The sequence below is a fragment of the Ochlerotatus camptorhynchus genome, unplaced genomic scaffold (assembly GCF_037179485.1).
Source record: "Ochlerotatus camptorhynchus isolate MF236.1 unplaced genomic scaffold, CSIRO-AGI_Acam_v1.1 ptg000089l, whole genome shotgun sequence".
NCBI classification, from domain to species: Eukaryota; Metazoa; Arthropoda; class Insecta; order Diptera; family Culicidae; genus Ochlerotatus; species Ochlerotatus camptorhynchus.
The window spans coordinates 2,094,891-2,116,112 of NW_027040579.1; the positions used below are offsets into that span (position 1 = coordinate 2,094,891).

Below are 21,222 nucleotides of genomic sequence, written 5' to 3' on the forward strand. Positions count from 1 at the left end.
TTTTTAAATTAATGTTCTACACAAATAAAAATAAGGGTTGAGCTTAGGATTGAACTCACGACCTTCTAATTGGAAAGCGAAAACGGTAACCACTACTCTACTGATTTCGCCTTGTTGTTAGACTGAATCAGTGTTGTCGAATAATGAATCTAATACGTCGTTTATAGAGCATTTACAAATCATGTGATAACAACATGGTTGCATAGTGGTATAATAGCTATTATGCTGACTGTATTCACCTTTGTTCAGCAATATTGTAAAGTAATGCAATGAAATCTAATAAAGAAGCTGGAGAACATTTATTAGACGTTTAATAAAGCATGTTATTAAATCAATTGAAAACATTCGAATAAAATGTGTCAATGTATGTACAAATTACACTTTTTCAGTTCGTTATTAGATCAAACTTCAGGCGTTGAATTGGGAAGACATTTTACACTTTTACAGCTTTCAATAATTTATCAGATCAGAGCAAACAGTGGAATAAATGTGCATCTATCGATCAATGAGCTTTTTCAGCACATAATTCGACAACTCTTTTTATTCAGCATTGTACACTGTTATACAGCATTTATTCAATATATATGCTTATTTGCGACTCTGAATTGTTTGTTGGGTGGTATAAGAGCTATTTTGCTGAGTGTATTCACCTTCATACAGCAATATTGTAAAGTAATGCAATGAAATCTAATAATGGAGCTAGAAAACATTTATAAGACGTTTAATAAAGCATTTTATTCAATAAATTGAAAACAGTCGAATTAAAGCGACAATGTATGTGCAAATTGCACTTATTCAGTTTGTTATAAGATCAAACTTCTGGTTCTGAATAAGGAAGACAGTCAACGTTTATAAAGCTTTTAATAAGGAAATTAATCATATCAGAGCAGAGCAAACGGTGGAATAAAGGCGCATCTATCGATCTCGATAAGCTTTTTTCAGCACATAATTCGACATCCTGTTTTATTTAGCATTGTACACTGTTATACAGCATTTATTCAATGTGTATGCTTATTTGTGACTTTGAATTGTTTGTTGGGTACTTCTAGTCACAGAAAAATTTTGAAATTCTTCCAAATACTCCACTACATAGTATTTTTGGAATCGGAGTGACGACGAAGCGACGAAGTCGAAATCGATGTTTGATGCCATTTTTAAATCTAAGATGGTGGCTTCCGGTTACAGAAAACTTGCAAATTCTGTCAAATACCCCCCAATATGGGTATTTTTTAATCAGAGTGACGTGTGGGAACCAGAAATCCATGTCTGACGCAATTTTGAAATCGAAGATGGCGACTTCCGGTTACATAAACACAAATACCTTACAATGTGGGTATTTTTGGAATTGGAGTGACGTTTAGGAACCGTAAATTGATGTCTGACTCCATTCCAAAATCCAAGATGGCGGCTTCCGGTTACATAAATATTGGAAAATACTGTCAAATACCCCCCAATATGGGTATCTTTGAAATCGGACTGACGTGAAGGGACCGGAAATTCATGTCTGTCACCATTTTAATATCCAAGAGGACGGCTTCCGGTTACAGAAAAAACTTGAAAATTCTGTCAACTACCCGAAAAAATGGGTAATTTTGGAAGCGGAATGGCGTGTAGGGACCAGAAATCGATACTTTGACTATATGTTTTAGTATTACTTCTACGTGAAGTCAACGATTTACATAGTTGAAGATGCTAATTTCAAATAACAGACTGTAGTTGTAATTTTTATACGATAGATGAAGTAGATGAAAGCATAGAGTTGATAGTTCCGTTAGAGTGTGAAGATTGCATATCTATATAGGGGTGGCGGGGGGGGGGGGGCACACCCCTCACCATCCCTCTCCAAAGGGGGAGTTTGGTAAAGAGAGATGAAAAAACCGATTTGTACCTTCCTTAAAAGTTGTCCTAGCTCGCTATTCTAATATCTATTTGCAATCTTCACACTACCGTACTCTAACGGAACTATCAACTCTATCCTTTCATCTACTCCATCTATCGTATAAAAATTTCCACTACAGTCTGTTATTTGAAATTAGCATCTTCAACTACAGAAATCGATGTTTGACGCTATTTTGAAATGCAAGATGGTGGCTTCCGGTTGATGGTGGAAATTCCGTCAAGTTCCCCACAATATGGGTACTTTGGAATCGAAGTGACTTTTAGGGACCGGAAATCAATGTCTGACGCCATTTTGATCCAAGATGGTGGATGGATGTCACTCAGATTTAAAAAAAATATCCTTATTGTGGGGTATTTAACAGTATTTTCCAGTGTTTCTGTAGCCGGCTGCCACCATCTTGAATTTCAAAATGGGGACATACATGGATTTTCGGTTCTCACACGTCACCCCGATTCCGAAAATACCCTAATTGTAGGGTATGTAACCATCTTTGATTTTAAAATGGCGTCAGACTTGGATTTTCGGTTCCTACACGTCACTCTGAAAATACACCCATATTGTGGGGTATTTGACAGAATTTCCAAGTTTTTTTTTCAGATATGGATTTCCAGCTCCTATATGTCACTTCAATTCCAAAAATATCAATATTGTGGGGAATTTGGCAATATTTTCAAAAACCTCTTTTTACGAAGTAAATCCCAAATAACGAGGTTTTTACGCACTAATTCGATTTACGAACCCCCGCTTTGGTTCGTAAATGGAGGTTTCAGTGGATCGATATGCAAGGTATTCCTTCCCGGATAACAATGCCTACCCCGTGTTACCAGTGGTGTACGCAGTTCGATTCCAAGAGGAGCGTGTAGTTCCTTCTGACGAAGTCTGGTTGTAACACATCATGTAGATTTCTCTTTTGGAACTTTTTTCTTATGTTGGCATTTCCAAACCTGAAATCAAGGATGAATTTATTGTTTTTTTTTTATGGAGTTCAAGAATCAAGTTTACCACCACCAAGATGTTGAACTCGAACTGCCAGTGACCAGCCAGCCTGCCACTACATGCAGGAGGTACTTTAGCGGTACCGTGACGGAGTGGGTTTCATCGAAAAGGACATTATTCCCCCCAATTGCCCCCAATTCCAACCAATGGAGAAATATTGTAAACGAAAGTTAAGAAAACTGGGAAGGTGACTTGGGATAATGCAGATGTTGGATTAAACTGGTCGCTTAGATGATGGCTGAAATATCATAGAAAGTCGCAATATTATCAAAAACCCCATAAAAAAGCTTAATAAATGTCATTTCTTAGTTCGCGCTTCTTACTGGACCACACTTTAAATTTTGTGTCGTTGGAGAAGTCTTCAGAACTACCCAAGTGGCAACCCAAAGTGCATATCCTTTCAAGTGTTTTTATTACACATGGCTGGAGTAAATTCGATCACCCTCCTTCCTTTTTGTTTGTTTTCCTTTTATTTTAAACAGGTTTGGAGTTAAATTGAGCAGCTATGATTTTGCTTACTGAGTAGAATATTGTGGGATAATTCCCAAGCTCCTGCAAAACAACCCTGATCAAATTGTTTTTATTATTTTGCCTAACGACGTGTTTGAGGTATCATCCAAACCATTTGTGGAATAGTTCTATTAGTTGGGTTATCGTTCGTTTATGGTATTTTTTTATTAGGGAAAACAAATACCATGGTCGCATCGCCACATTCTACCCATCTCCTACCCAACTATCCAACTACGTAGCATCTATGAGGACTTCGATGAGTCGCTGACCTCCCGTTGAATAGATGATACAACAATAATATCCTTCCTACCTCCGTAACGGAGAAGATGGGCGTGACTGGCAATAGTAATTGTAATGCTCTTTCTGTTCTGAACTTTGATTGGAGAACTGTTAAAGTAGATACATGACAGTTGCCATAATGCAACGTACGAATTACTCCGTTTCAAACGCAACGCAACTGAACCACACGTTAAATTTTCGCAAATGACATGTAATCTTTCTTGTTGAAAAAACTCTTTAATATGCTCATGAAATTTAATGCAAAATTCGACAAATTTCTCATTTCATAATATTTTCTTAATAATTTCAAGCTAAAAACACCTGTTTACTATTCAAATAATTGACCCATAAAACGTTGAATACTTTGAAGATTGGCAGAACTGAACTGTGAAGTAAATCATAATCTTACGTAGACTGTTGAGATTGGAAAGAAATTAGCGAAAAAAAAAATAAATTGAAAACCTCCCACTGTGATTTGATTTATGTACTTTTAAAATTGATTTAGTTTTAATTTATTGATTTGCTCACGGATAGATTTCAATAAACAAAGGCAATTAACACAAAATTGATGATGCACATTTTTGAAGCGATGTAAACATGCATCTAAATTAATCTTATTCTGCTAGCTTGGGCCGTATCATTGAGATGGTTTATTACAACTAGAGCAACTACGAACAATCAGCCATCAGCTTGCCATAAAACCATTCAGTTCGATGATGGTCATTTTTTAGATTTATAGCTACCCTCCTCCCCATAAAGTATTGTAAAGCTGCAGCGTCGTACATGTCCATAAATACGGCTGCACCAAAGTCATTCACACGCAAAAATGTACATTTTAAAGATGTTATTTCGAAACCGGTTTCTATTACACGTTTGTACCTACAGCATGCAGTGCAGCGTAGTATGTGAGTATGCTTCTTCGGTGGTCTGCTACCTGTGGAGGGTATCAGCGGCAGGGGGTAACACGTGTTGCCAAAGCACACAACTACGCTTAACTTTTAGCGATATTTGCCGCTGATGGTAAACTTTGTACTACATACTTCTGAGCAGTCTTGTTTGCCGCAATCGACTTTGCTTTCGTTTGGCTGCCCACGCCTGCGGTGGGCGGTGTCATCGCATGGCTGATTCACTTTCATGGTGAATACCTAATTAGACATTTGTGCCTACAAGTGCACACAGTTAAATATGTTCAATCGCTGCTTGGGAGTGTTGATAAGAGCCAATAATCATCCGCAGCGCATTTTTTTTTAATTTGATGTTAAAAATAAAATCAATTTGCAGAATCAAACCACGACAACAAACAGTCGAACTACAAACGGAAGCCGGGCATTTTCCATATTTGTCTACAAATGTTTTCCATATTTCCAAGCTTCCGATATCGATTTATGGGTTTGCTTTTCAATATGTTCCTTCCTCCGTAAAAAACGAGTTGGTTGGATCGCATGTAGATATTTCGATTGATTTTCTCCCTGTGATGGTGGAAAACTCTGCCAACATGCTAAAAGCGAACTGTTTTTTCTTTTTCTTCAATTCTCCCCACGGGAGTACGCCATGTATTGCAAACGTCGAAAACAAAAGAGGCCCCACGATTATCACCTCTCTCTTTTCGGCATATTTCGTCTCTTTCTACCTTTTACTTCATTTTCATGCTAACAAATTTCCATGATCCCGGACTCGTAAAGCCAGGCCTTTAATTTTCGGTGTTCGATTATTTTATTACCTCACGCCTGCCTTAATAAATTTCGCACCTGCTTTTTAAAGGGTGTCCACGATGAAATTGCCACACACAAAATTGATTCGCAAAATTCGAGTTTTCATCCGATTTCCATCAAATTTTCAGGGATTGAGAAATAACTATTCAACTTCATTTTACCATTTTACTCGTATTTTATTTACAGTCCATACGCAAATTCCCGCACCTTGGCCTTAACCCCGGCCATAAGATTCTGCACAACCTGTGAATCAACCGTTTTTTGCATGTAAACCCATACTTTCTTCAGTTCCTCGACTGTTTTCACTACCTTAGGTCGTTTAAGAAGGTGCTGCTTCATAATCGCCCAGTACTTCTCGATGGGGCGGAGCTCCGGAGTGTTGGGAGGGTTGAACATTTTCGGCACGAAATTGACCTTATTGTCCGCATACCACTTCAGCACGTCCTTGGAGTAGTGGCATGAGGCCAAATCCGGCCAGAAGATTGTTGGGACATTGTGGGCCTTCAGGAGAGGAAGCAGCCGCTTCTGGAGGCACTCTTTTATGTACACCTGTCCGTTCATCGTGTCCTGGGTCACGAAAGGTGCACTCCGCTTCCCGCACGTGCAGATGGCTTGCCAAACCAGGAATTTCTTCGCAAATTTGGACATCTTCTGAGTGCGGACATGCTCCGGAACGCTGAACTTATCCTTGGCCGTGAAAAACAGGTTGCCGGGGATCCGTTTGAAGTCGGCCTTCACATATGTTTCGTCATCCATGATGCAGCATTCAACTTTCGTCAGCATGTTGAGGTACAACTTCCTGGCACGGGTTTTGGCGGACTTGTTCTGCTTCTCGTCGCGATTAGGGGCCTCTTGTACCTTGAACGTTCGAAGCCCAGCCTTAGTTTTGGCCTTCTGGACAAAACTTCGGCTTAGGTGCAGCTTCTTAGCCACATCCCTAACGGAGGCGTTCGGATTTCGGTTGAAGGCCCCAACTACGCGGTTGTGATTTTTGGTGTTGTACGGAATACTTTTTCCTTCACTTCTGGGCTTCCGATCGGTGGTCAACCGTTCCTCGAACCGCTTAATCACTCGCGACACCGTGGAATTCGCGATTCCAAACGTTTTAGCGATGGAACGATGCGAGAGATCCTTGTTCTCGTGATGAATGCGCAAGATTTTATCACGCACGAGCTGTTCTTTCGACTCCATTTCCACGAGTTTTGATCACAGGACTTTAAAACTAAATAATGCACTATGAACTAAATCCACCCAAATTTTCATTAAATTCTACCCAACGGTTAAAAAGTTAGAGCAATTTCATAGTGTGGCAATTTCATCGTGGACACCCTTTACGAACGATTTGCACGATTGTTTGCTTGCCAACTCGTGCAGTGTAATAAAGATGGAGCAATCGTGGGTCACGTAAAAACAATCAGTAATTGGACCAGGAGGTGATTTGAGCGACATTCACAGCCTTGAACCTGCTTTGTAGAGGTAGCGATGGAGGTCAAATAGAATGTTTTGGAAAATATAGATTGAGAAGTTTAAAAAACCTAACAGCGATTAAAAAAATAATAATCTGATGTGCAATTGCATTTACCTACACAGGTTATATAAATCAGCTGTCAAAAATCAGCGTTCAGAGATAATTAAAGGGCGTTCCACATCAAATTGCATCATGGGAAAAACGCCGATCCTCTTCAATCTTTCAGACAATAAAATATAACCCATTATTAAGCTTTTGGCATATTTATTTCATTCAACTTCAATACCACCACCATTCGCTCACACCTTACGCTTAACTCCACTCATTAGGTTCTGTACAAAAGTGGGCTTCCTCTGTACGGAAGCCCACTTTTTCTTCATGTCTTCCTCAGATTTGACCTCCTTAGGATGCTTCCGTAGCCCAGTATTTGGGTACGAAAGTGACCCCGTTGGCTTCGTGCCACTCCAGGACAACATTTGAATAGTGGCACGAAGCTAGATCTGGCCAGAAGATCGTAGGGCCGTCGTGTTGCTTCAACAGAGGAAGCAGACGCTTTTGTAGACACTCTTTGAGGTAGATCTCCCCGTTTACAGTCCCGGTAGTCACGAACGGCGCACTCCGTTTGCCACATTTGGCGCACATCGCTTGAAAAATCATGTATTTCTTGGCAAACTTTGAAAGTTTCTGCTTCCTTACTTCCTCCGGAACATCAACCGTGTGCTGGGCGGTAAAGAACAGTAGCCCCGGAAGCTGCCAGAAGTCCGCCTTGATGTAAGTCTCATCATCCATGATGAGACAATGAGGCTTCGTCAGCATCTAGGTGTACAGTTTCCGGGCCCGTGACTTTCCCACCGTATTTTGCCGTTTGTCACGATTTGGAGCCTTTTGCACTTTGTACGTATTTATGCAGGCCCTCCCGGTCCTTAGCTCTCTGAACGAAAGACTTGGACAGTTTCAACTTTTTGGCCACATCCCTGACCGAAGCATTGGGATTCCGCTTAAACCCTTTCACGACACGCTTGTGATCCGGATCACTAATAGAACATCCATTCTTACCACATTTCTCCTTCCGTTCGATGCTCAGAGTTTCGTAGTTTAATTACACGACTCACCGTTGACTGTACGATTCCGCGTTGTTTTCCGATGTCCCGATGAGAGGGTTGAGGATTTTCCTGGTGCTTGAGCAAAATCAATTCGCGACGTTGCTTTTCGGGTGATGCCATTTTTCAATTTTCGAAATACTAACAGCGATAAAAATACAGTATAAACAATACACGCTAAACTACTTCTACCCGAATTTTCAAGAGAAAATTACCCAATGGGTAATTTTCTACAGTGTTTTTTTCCGTGATGCAATTTGATGTGAGACACGCTTTATGTGACTTCTTCAGTAAAATTTCTCCACAATTCGTGTACTGTGCAGAAAATTCATTAAATGGGATTTTAATCCATCGCATGGATCGTTGATGATGTAGATCTTCATAACATCATAGAATCATGAATTTGCATACTTATCTAATCTAATGTAATCTAATCTAATACAAACGCAGCCAGTACGAGAAAGCATCCTGGAAAATGATTAGGTTAGATGAGGTCTAATTATGTTTCTTGTCTAATTGATGTTTACAGCATATCTGAGATATGATATAAACATCAATACGGCCAGGCCTACTGCGTTGTATTTGCCGCAAAGATGATTCTTGGAAATGAATGGGAACATTTCTTGAATCTACAGGGGTGGAAGGATGCGTGGACATACCGTACCAAACGCTCCGAGTTACTATGTGTAGTTGTGTGTAATGTGTAAATATTTGTTCAATATTGAAGAATCATAAAATAATGCAATGGAAGGATCTTACCGAATTTTCTCCTATGTACCACAACATATTGCTTGTTGAGCAGAAAAACGAACCACTTTTTGATTCACCGGTTTGTTTGCACTTTCACTTCTGTTCTGTGATTCCGTGCTTCACGCGGCAATTTCCTTCCGTAGATCGTCCTTGGTCGGTTTTGAACTTTTCTTTAGTATGTCCTGATTATAGCACTTTTTGCTCGTTTTCACGCTGTCAAAACGACAATAATCAGATTCAGATCCTCCACATTTCTGGTCTGCCAGATTCTCTCGAACTTCTACCAGTGATCGATGTTGTCTAAAACACCGGAGGGGAAACACGACACCAGAACTATTTATCCACCACCGCTAAAAATCTTCATTTTTCAAGTATTACACAACCGAAAAAGAGTTTTTAGACGGAAAACACACAAACAAGCTAGTAAAAATCGTGACAGGAGCCACAAACCATCAGAGAATGGTGAAAATTAAAACTTTAGCCCGGATGACAGTCTATTCGACAGGATTAACCTCTGACATAGAAGATTTCGTTAAATCCTGTGATTCGTGTGCTAAAATGGAAGTGGTTAAGCAACCAGAGGCAGCTGAGTCTTGAATAGCAACTACTCGCCCTTTTAGTCGTCTGCATGCAGATTTCTTTTACCTAAAAGTAAACAACTTTCTTTTAGTTGCTGATAGTCACACTAAATGGCTTGAGGTCGAATGGATGCGTACAGGTACGACTGCAAGGATTGTAAACAAGAAATTCGCTTCAATATTTCCAAGGTTTGGTCTACCTGATGTGATAGTCACCGATGGTGGAGCCCCATTTAAATCACATGAATTTGTTGGATTTCTGGAGAACCATGGCATTAAAGTATTTAAAAGTCCTCCTTACCATCCCGCCAGTAATGTTCAAGCTGAAACGATGGTGAGGGTTACGAAGAAGGTTCTTAAACAGTTTTTACTTGACAATAAAACCAAGTCTTTAGAAGTTGATTAATAAACTATAGGAATAGTTGTTCTGGAAAAGAAGGCACATTTCCTTCCAAGAAAATGCTCTCATATAAGCCTGAAATGTTGCTGGATTTGTTTAATCCAAACAAAACGTACAAACATTATATGAGAAATGCCGAGCAAAATTCTAAAAATCCTGTGCTAGAAGAAGAGAAACAAGAAGCACCCTCAAATGTACCTCGGAATGATTTGGATAAGCTTGTGGCAAGGGATAAGCTATTTTATGAAAATGTTGATAAATTTCCGAGATGACTGGAGGCTGTATTTGTAAAACGAATATATGTTACTGTTTTGAAGATTCTGATCGGTAAGCACAAGACGAACGCGCACAGACAACAGTTGAAGGCTGCTTACGAATCTAGGCCTAACAGAGCTGTGGTACGCCTTCCAGCCAGCACAACGAACAAGCGTAAAAGAGATTCGATCGAAGATGAAAAAGATTTCCACGAATTTTCGGACCTCCCGAGACCAGAAGACATCCACGAGAGCAAGAAGCGCAGACGAGCTAGAAGTCCCATCTGCACGCGGTCGAGAACTACGCAACTCAGCTAGGCAAAACCAGGTTGAGGCTGCATCTTCAACGAGTTGAATTCAATGTATTAAAATGAATTGAATTATTGAATTGTATGTGTTTACTCACAACACAGCTAAGCAAGAACATGCTGGAGCTGTATCATCAACGGGATTGAATTCGAAGTGTTTTGAATTATTGAATCCTTCGTGTTTATTTACGTTATTTGGAATTTAGACTGTTTGTTTTTTTTTCTTAAGAAGGGAGAACTGTAGTATCTACCCTATTCAGAGTAATTGATGTTAAGAGTGTAATCGATCAATATACGAAAAGAGACTCGAGATGAGTGTGCAGAATAAAAAACTAGGGTAGTCTAGCATGAGCCGTTGGAAGAGACGGAGTCGAATCCAATCAGCATCGTTATACTTTTGTTTTGTAACCGTTTGGTCACAAATTCATAGGTTTTTGTCATTTATGTTATATATTCAGAACCTTCACGTTTCTTGTGAAAGAACAGCAGTATACCACAGAAGTGATAGGGTTCTGTACCACTGTGAAAATGTTGTGCCGTTACGTTATGTCCACAATAGAACTACAAACAACCATAGAAAACTAGGATGACGGGATGATAGAAAATTGGGGAGAAGAACGGCCATTGCCCAAAATCGGCCTCTTTTAATATCAGGTGTCCGTGTGAGCAATTTTATTAGCTAAGTGCAGTGGTTGGTGTTTTAGAACGTGAATCAGGACCTCTCCCCCCCCCCCCCCCTAGGGCAAGCTAACGTTCAGGTAACTAAATACCCTGCACCAAAAACCGTAAAGTAATTACGTATTCGTCCGATAGGACCTCTTTTTATATTGGACCTTAAAAAGGTCATCCGTCAGCACACGGCTGGCTCGTGAAATTGGAAACAGTTTCCGAGCCTAATTGTCAAGGACCAAGCAATATTATCTGGCCAAACGTAGGCCATAATCGTAAAGGAGTTTTCCCTTCTCGGCTTGACCAAGGTGGCCTTGCCACGGTCGGCCGATCGTGCCAACGAAGGACGACGCCTGCCATCCCATCGTCCAGCAACGCCCGCTGGCTCGTCATCCGCTCGCTTTGCCAATCTGGCGAGAGTTCCGACCGCACAGTAGGACAGGAGTCACTGTGTCGGTCATCCCGATTCACCATCAACGGCAGCAGCGGTATGTACCGGTACAGTGAACAACGCGATTAGGCTACACGACACATATTACACGGAACTATGAACGCAGAACAACACGCACATAATACAGAAAGTAGCCAATAAATGCAATTAAAGAAAAGTGAAAATTCTTCGTTTTTGTATCGCGAAACCCTCTGATTATCCGGTAGCTAGCCGACCCTGGGTGTTCCGGAGCTTGCTCTTGTCGCCTGAGTCGACCGGGTGCTGTATGTTTGATCTCCGAGTAGGTAGTTGGTGAGTGCTGAGTTCTTACAGCAGTTATAATTTAAATTAAAACAGAAAGTTTGATTAACTAGTAAATCCTTACAAACTAAACAAAACACATAGTAGTGGTGGTACGATACCGTTCATAACATACCCGATCTCAACAAACTGTACCGAAATCAAAACCGCAACTACTCGGTAAGATATGGCATTTCTATTTAATTGTATAAAGCTACTTTATGTCGAGTTTTTTTTTTCAATAATTGCGACATGTGAATAATGCAGACAAGTTTAAAATTGTTCTTGAGCCAAATTGGTTTTGAAGGAAGGTCAAACTGCAACCGAACAGGTCAGCCGCTCTGAACCCTTCAAGTATGATCATTATGCTTTCCCAATATGGTACATTCTCTCACTATTAACCTGTAATTTCTAGCCTACCTGAACTATTTAATAAATGGAAACCATAACATGGGTTACGCTCCCCCTAAGCGGGTCCTCCGCATCCTATCTCTGTCTTATCTGAAATACCAAATGCCAATGGTTTGAATGAATCAATATATAAATATTTAAAAATGACGTTCAATCTAATAAAGCCATACCCCACTCACTTGGCTAGGCTTCAGAATCGTCCAGTGGGCAGTGCGCTCTACACTCCAAGTTCTCTTTCTTTCAAATTCGCCCCAAATTTGATATTTTACCCATTTGAGTGTTGATTAATCACAATGAAACATTGTGACAGAACACTGACTTGAGGTTACTAAATAGAGTATTAAATAGTCTAGGTCGTATTTAGGATTATATCTGAAAATTCAAATCTGGTCAACGCCCACCATAGAATCATGAATTCGCATACGAACAAAAAGTTTTCTTCAAATGACGAGCCTAAATTTTGTCATTATATGTTGAACAAAGCATATATCATTGCAAAAGAACTGAGCATGAGAAATCTGGAATTATTTTTTCCTCTGTTCGGGACATAAATTCACTGTGACCAGAAATTTGATCAATTGTAGAATATGTCGTGTCCTTAGTTTAGTGCATGTCGTATAGCTCCATCGCTATTAATAAATGATGAAGCATTCGGTTTTGATACCGTCATCAATCTTGGCATCATCCGATTCTGATTGAAAGGTCCCGCTATTTATAACATTCGAAGAGTTAGAGTATCTTCCAAAGGCGCGCGCCCTTTTGGCTGTCAACATTTGATAATGGGAATCGACTGTCAAGTATCATCACATTCATTCAGTGTCTTGTTACTTCGTACGTAAAGTTTACGATTTTCAGAGTTGGGAGTAAAAGCTATTCTTATATCAACATGAAGCATTTAGCGCGATAGTTTATTAGTTAGGGAAAGTTCTGTAGAGGATTGATTGATAGTTCCGCCTCGAGTTCCGCTAGAGTACGGCAGTGTGAAAATTGAACAGAAGCTGAAATTGAGCGAAGAGCCATTAATGCGACAATACTAATCAAACACATACTCCTTAACCTAGCTCATACATTGATGGATAAGGGGATTTGAGGTATTTCCTCAAATCCACAGGCAGTGCAAAAGTTCTGATAAAAGGCTATTTGTGGCTTAAGCACCTTGGTTGAAGGTGGTCTATAGAATTTTAAGCAGCCTAAATTTAAAGTCTTTATAAGAACTTGAAAGTTCCGGTACCATAATTGAAGAGCATTCTAAGCAGCTTTTGGCGGAACTTTAACGGAACTTTTTGAAAATAAGTTGTAAAAAAGGTTTTGTCCTCTACACCAATTTAATATTTAGTTCGCACTTTTATGAAAGTTAATTCTAAAGTCATGTCTTTATGAATGTTATTTCTTAAGCCAGGTATGAACGTGTATTGATTTATCAGCATTAGTAGTAGTATTGCAGCTGTTTGGAGAATTAAACCCAATTCTTCTGCCTGAGAGACCAGCACAAACCGCTATGTCATCTGAGATATATTAAAGTGAGCTATTGTCCCGCCTACAGTTGGAGTTTTCAGTGCCAGCTGACTGACTTGAATACGAAACACAACACTTTGATGAATTTTAAATTGGTGTTTGCCCACATGATATTCCAACACACTTGTGGCGCAGTGGTTAGCGCTTGTAGATCATATGTCGAATACACGGGTTCTAATCCAGGAAATTGCTCTTTAATTTTATTTTTTAATGTTTGGTTGAAATATTAATGCACTGCATAAATATAAGAATTATGGTTCATTTCAGCAACTAATCATTTCATATATACGTACATTAATTTTTGTTCCTAAAAAAGACTCGTGCGGCTTGCTTCATTTGGGCTATGACGGACCTTTTTAGAAACTTTCAAGTTGCTAAGAAGTTCCACAGGGAGCTTTTAAAATACTTTCAAGTGGCCAAGATGTTCCGCTGGGAACTTGTCCGGAGCTTTGTTGTGGCCGTGTTTTCGGCCTTGCCTAAAGTTCCTAATAAGTGCATAGGGATGCTACGCCTTGGAACTTTTTGGAGCCTGAAGTTTCTCGTGTGCTTTCTATAGCTTCTAAACCCAAGTAACCAACAAGCCCGCTAATTCGCCTTTTTGCAATATAAGGCTGATACACGGCTAACATAGGGCATACTAAGCTTTATATTAGCCGCATATTAGCCTTATATTGCAAAAAGGCGAATTAGCGGGCTTGTTGGTTACATGGGAAGCAGCCAGAAAGTTGTGTTGGAACGCAATATTATGGAACTTGAAAGTGGGTTTTATCGTTGAATGCGGAATTTTTTGTTGCTTGCGAAGAAAGTACTGTCGGAACTTAATTTGAACTTTACACAACTTGAAAGTTTCGTCGGAACTTTATTTAAACTTTATGAAACTTGAAAGTTCTGTCGGAACTTTAATTGAGCTTTATGGAACTTGAAAGTTCTGTTAGAACTTTATGGAACTTGAAAGTTCTGTCGAAACTTTATTTGAACTTGAAAGTGAGTTTTATCGTTGAATGCGAAACTTTTGGTTACTTTATATAGCTCTAGCGACGTGGTAGAACGATTGCTTTTTGGGTCATGACGAGAGAAGCAAAACAATAGTTGAGTAAAGAAGAATTGCATTATAACACACCATCGCCTGGAAATGCTTTAGGCAACGTGGGACTTTAGGTAGTGATAACCTTCGCTAGAAATATTCAGAACAGTATATGAGCATGTCGAATGCCTACTTTTTTGCCTGTGAATTTGAGGAAATAACTTAAATCTCCTCATGTATGAGCTAGGTAAAGGAGTGTGCGTTTGATTAGTATTATCGCATTAATGGCCCTTCGGTCAATTTCAACTTCTGTTCAATTTTCATACTGCCGTACTCTAGCGGAACTATCAATCTATCATATTCAGAACTTTCTCAAGCTGATAAATTATCGCACCAAAAGCTTCATGTTGCCATAAATATAACATTTCTTCCCAACTCAGAAGTATCATCACTTTACATATTTAATTTTATTTTCGGTGAACAATCTTCAGACTGCCAGAAGCCTGGATATTTTTTCAAGTACAAGAAGCTTGAAAATTTTTCCAATGTCCCAAGTATCTTATTGTTGACGTAGGACTACGTCTGTGATTTTATTATTTAAATCTGGAAGCTTCAATTTTTCTCGAAGGTCAATACAATGAATATTTCTTTCTAGGAACGTACCTACTTAAATTTCGAATTCCTAATCGATTATTCCATTTTTTAATAGACATTTTTTTCCCATTCAAATGGTCAAAAACTGGTCTCGCATTCTGCAGTTTCACATCGACCGAAGCAGAACTCTGAACGAGTTCATAGCGTTGCTGTTTTTGCTTGTTTGCTGATTTGAATAACAGCCTTCCACAATATTTAACACGACCACTATTTCGTAATTCATAACATTTGAGCAGTCGTTCCCAAATCATTTAATGTTTCCAGCCTTCAATTTTCCAAATGACTAATCTCCGTCACGTTTACGACGAGATGCATCTCTTATAATTTCTCGTAAGTACATGATGTTAGCCTACTGGCCAAGATGTAATAATAGATTAGATTGTATTTTTTTTTGCGTTACATGATCAGTGATGATCGCCCAGTCCCTGTAGGTAGGTCCGCGATACGCACAAGGTAAACATTCCCAAGTCAAAAAAAAAAGCTAAGCCACATTTTTGTTGAGAGCCAGGGTTTTTCATCCCGCCTCCATTGCCAACAGTCTGCAGCACGACAACGAACGGCCGGTGGGTCGGTGGCCGGTGCGGTATGATTGAAAGTCAGTTTTTATCTCCGGCATCATTAACGCAGCAATGGACCGAACAAAAATAAACCCTCTTTGCCTCTTTGATCGTCACGTCGTTGTCTCACCGCCCAATCGTTCGATTGATTCGGGCAAGATTGATGAAAGATGAGAGATGAGAGCTGAGAGATGGAAGTACTGGTGTCAACATGCTATGCTCTGATGCATGGGGCGATCGATGGAACGCTTGAAAGGTGCTAATTTTACTGCAACCGCAACGGCTTGGCTGCCTGCCTACCTTGTATAGTAGCTGTCTGTCAGTAGTCCTAAGGTGATGAATATGATGATTTGAAAATTAGACTCAGTCTAAATCGCCTGGGCGTCGTGACCCACAGTCAGCGGTCGAGGTTTTAAGAGTTGGTTGTGAGATGATTGTGTGTGAGAGAAGACTGTTATGCAACTTGGTACTTTAACGGGCGCTGCGACCTGCCGAGATAATGAGCAATTGTCGCACGGCTTTAGTCAGTCGGAACGTTGAAACTGCTCGACAGGTATGACCCAGATTTGTAGCTTTTGAAAGTCACGGCTTTGTTCTTGTGAGGTTTCATTTCTAAAGTTTTGCAGGTTGTCAGTAACATGTTTGACGTTGGAAAACAATTCCAAAGCAAAGTTCTATAAAACAGTAATTAAATCACTCCGTTTGCAATTTCCTTACATTTCACTCTTGTTACGTACCTTTTTTTCTGTTTGAGTGACTTCAATTAAATTGCAATTCCATGCTGCCTTCCGAGTCTCCATTTGCTCTGTGCTTTTCTATCGGATATACATCTATACATACGACATAGTAATAACGAGTTATACCGACGACACATGTTGATTCAAGTGCTTCCCTCTCGTGTCTCACTTCATTTCCGCGATGGAAGTATGCTGTTGGCAGTCAAGGAAACTATGGCACGTTATGGTGCTCAGAGTTTATTAACGATCTTGTATAGTGTATTCGAAGCATGTCATCTCTTGTTGGTATGTGAAATTTGATGCTATGGTGGAATGGTACGAAGTAGTTGGTTGGTGATAAGATTTCAAGAGTTATTCAATAGGCAACTTGTTTAACTGTACAATGGAATCTCAAACTAATAATTTATTGAACCATTTTTTTCCTCTGTTCGGGACCTAACACTACTGCGACCAGTAAATTGATCTATTGTAGTATATCCCGTGTCCTTAGTTTAGTGCATGTCGTATTACCAACAATCAATACGAAACTAACGATTTTAAATTGGCTCACTACTTGACTAGCCTATTGGTCCCAAGCAAATCGATTAACGTATCCCATTCTAGTATAAATTCCAGTACTACACTATGTTTGTTTTGATTCGCTATGATAGTTTGACAGATAAAATGAGGGGTGATTTGATTTTCCTATGTTTCGAGGGGTGAATCGATTAGCTTGGGACCGAAGATAGTACCAGAGCTGAGCCAAAAAGTTGAGCACGTTTTTTCTGGACCTACTAGTCTTAGAGTTACCTCTATGGTATTACTCCATCACTATTGAGAAATCATGAAGTATTCGATTTTGTTACAGTTGCCACTCATGCATTTATCGCAAGGATCCGACACTAATTGAAAAGTCCCGCTATTTATACCCTTCGGAGTGTTGAAACACCCTCCAAAGGCGCGCCCCTTTGTCAGTCAAAATTGGATTCATTAGCAACAAAATTAAGGCATGACACCGATAATGACCATGCATCAGAACCCTAGTCTTAACCACTTCAATCTAGGGAACAACAAATAGAAGATTAGGAATCACATAGATGAAGACAAACTAAGTCATTTTTTTCCTTGTTTCAAGATCATCCTTGGTAGACAAAGTCGAGTCTTGTCACTATCAACAAGGCATAAAAAGTAACAAGGACTAAGATGTGGTCCTTGGATTACTGAAAATTGGATTGTTGAACTTAAAGCTTAAACCATTTATAACTGTAACAAACATTTTTGACTACTGTAATTGTTGAGTCCCTAAAGAAGGTCCCAAACGAACCGAAACATTGGACAAAAAATAAAATGGCAGTATTTTGATTTTGTCGACACTGAAAAGCCATTTACAACACATATATTTCATACAACAAAAGTAATGGCAGTTCTTGCAATAGACTGCAACAGCGTACAAGCAAGTTTCTCCAGATGATTTTCTAGACGTAATGCATTTGGGGAAACAAACTGTGTTCGATAAATAAGCTTACATAAAAATTACAAAAATTACATTACAGAATTTTTTCATGTCGAGATAAATTTCAAATGTCGGCAACCACTGAACCGAATTGGATGCAACAACCGCCAAATTAAAGGTTTCGTAGAACTCTATTAAATATTTCTGGAATAGGTTTACTGGTTCCGAAAATATGGCCGGAAAATGGTCCAGTTTTTTTGGGACATGAGAAAAAATCCCCATGTTTATTATTAATTTATTTGATAAGGCTCAACCGAATTAACTTTACAGAGCCGAGGATTCTTGGTCACTATACAATACATCTTAAAACTATAGTCAAAAGGTACAACACAATAAACACTTTATAGTCCGCTATCCAAAAAGCCTCCTCGATCAGAACTGGAGCCGCTTCTAGTAGTTTCATTGTATGGCAAATTGTTGTACGCCAACGAGGGTCAGAGCGCGTCCATTGCAGCAATGGACGCAAAACGTGGTCAGCACTCACACACTCATCACGAAACGGTTGATTTCCAAAGTCGACGAAGCATCGACCGAAAGAACTGCTGATGAAGAACAATAAATCCCCATGTTTGATGCTATTCAAACTGGAGTAAAATTTACGAACAATATCGTCATGACTTTGAAATGCAGTACTGGATTTTAAATTATTAAATATTTTGAATTGGAAGCTCGGCCTCTTAAAGGTAATGAAGACGAGTTATTTAACTTTATGAGAGTTCATAACGTGCATATCGCCGATAAAATTATAACGTTCTATAATGCACATTATTTCATTTATTGAAATGATCGTCTTGATGGAGCCGGTGGTGGGATTGCCATCATTTTTTTTATACTAGTTCGTTTATTTGGAAGGATCAATCGCGTTAGCTTTACGGAGCCGATAGTTAATTGTTTTTTGTTTGTAACAAAATTCACTTAATTCTATGTCTAGTAGGAGTTGGGCCGAATACTCGCGGCTTACTCGAGGTTAGAGAGGTACATTGTCGAAGGATAGGATCAGGGGAGGAGCTTGGGGGTAAGGTTTCGTTGTCTCATCAGAGCGTTGTCACCAGTATTAACGGTAGTGCGGTTCTAGGAATTGCCATCATTGTTCATAGACGTATCATCGTTTGAAACCAAAGTTTTTAAAACTGTCAAATCAAAATTTGGACAACTTTCGTTTATAGCTGCCTATTTGCCATGCGTAGCGCAGCAAAAGAGATTTTCTCAATGGTGACCTGCAGAAACTTACCCGTCATAGGTCTGAATTCTTCATTATTGGTGATTTTAATGCAAAACAACGCTCATGGAATAATACTCAAAGCAATTCCAATGGCAATATATTATTTGATGATTGTTCTGCAGGTGAATCCGTTTAGATATGTTCAAAATAACATTTTAGAATCACTCCAAATAAACAAATAACAATAACTTCTGAAAGTAATGAATCACTTCAGAAAGGTTTGGATTCACTTCGGAAAGTAGTGAATCACTTTGCAAAATTCTGAATCACTTCATTCTGGACTCTGAAAATGAATGTATCTTCGCGATTATTTGGCATTTTTTCCAGAATTTTCAAAGGACATTGGCCTCAATCAACTTCAAGTGCAGGATATTTTGCAGATTAAATTAGATGCCTCAAAAGGTCCTGGACGTGACGGAATACCTCCAGTATTTATTAAATGTCTAGCAATCGAACTCACTGCTCCATTGTTTTGGCTTTTTAATATGTCTCTGGAATCTGGAACCTTCCCAAAAATTTGGAAAAGTTCATTCCTAGTGCCTACCTTTAAATCTGGCCGAAAATCGGACGTTCGTAATTATCGTGGTATAGCCATTATCTCATGCATTCCTAAATTTTTCGAGGCAATTGTCAACGAAAAATAATCGCTCCAAATCAAAAATAGAATGACTGACATGCAACACGGCTTTTTCAAGGGTCGCTCGACCTCGACAAATTTACTTGAATTTAAAGAAATAAGAAATGAAGAAGACATCAATATAGTTATTCCGGAATGAAATACACGTATTCTACATATGGTGCAAAAAAAGTCTACTAGAATTGAATTTAATAAATGCAACTTGATATCATCTAGCAGGAAAAGAACAACTTCAAATATTTCAATTGCACTAGGAAATCAGAATGTAGAAAAATGTGAAAGAGTTAGGGATTTAGGAATTATCTTAGACTCTTAACTAACTTTCATAGACCATTACAACACAATTATTCACAGGGCAAATGACATGCTAGGCTTTATCAAGCGCTTTTGCTATAACTTTCAGGACCCATACACGATTAAAACACTATATATTGCCTATGTGAGGTCAATACTAGAATATTACAGCATTGTATGGTCTCCTTTTTCAATCACACACGAAGAAAGATTAGAATCCGTACAAAAACAATTTCTATTATACGCTCTTCGTAAATTAAGTTGGACATCATTTCCTCTTCCATCATATGAAGCACGCTGCATGCTTATAAACATACAAACACTAAAAGAGCGTCGTGAATATGCAATGTTTTCATTTGTAAACGATATCGTTTCGCAGCGCAGTGACTCCACAGAACTTTTATCAAAATTAAATTTCCATGCACCTACTCGGCAACTCCGAAATCCAAATTTATTTGCCATAAAACGTCATCGCACAAATTATACAAAATATGGGCCATTAAACCGCATGAGGACCTCTTACAATCAATACTGCGAAACTTTTGACTTAACAATGTCTCGGCATTAACTAAAACAATATTTTTACTTTATAAGGCATTATAACTCATAAAAAAAAGGAAAGCTGATACTGCTTAATTTTTATTAAAGACAAAATTATACTATTAACCTCTTTTCCAAAGTTGACGAAATAAATAAATAAATAAATTTAAGAATACAAAACATTAGTCGAATATGTTCTAGTCTACGTTGCATGACGAAATAAATAAATAAATAAATAACTAAATAAATAAATAAATAAATAAATAAATAAATAAATAAATAACTAAATAAATAAATAAATAAATAAATAAATAAATAAATAAATAAATAAATATATTAATAAATAAATAAATAAATAAATAAATAAATAAATAAATAAATAAATAAATAAATAAATAAATAAATAAATAAATAAAAAAATAAATAAATAAAGAAATAAATAAATAAATAAATAAATAAATAAATAAATAAATAAATAAATAAAT

The 21,222-nt window shown here is 38.5% G+C and overlaps 1 protein-coding gene across 2 annotated transcripts in view; it reads left to right on the forward strand.

Moving 5' to 3' along the window:
• Window positions 1-21,222, forward strand: part of LOC135698527 (sodium- and chloride-dependent neutral and basic amino acid transporter B(0+)-like) — a 382,858-nt gene that overhangs the window by 141,489 nt on the left and 220,147 nt on the right. The gene's annotated exons all lie outside the window — the stretch shown is intronic.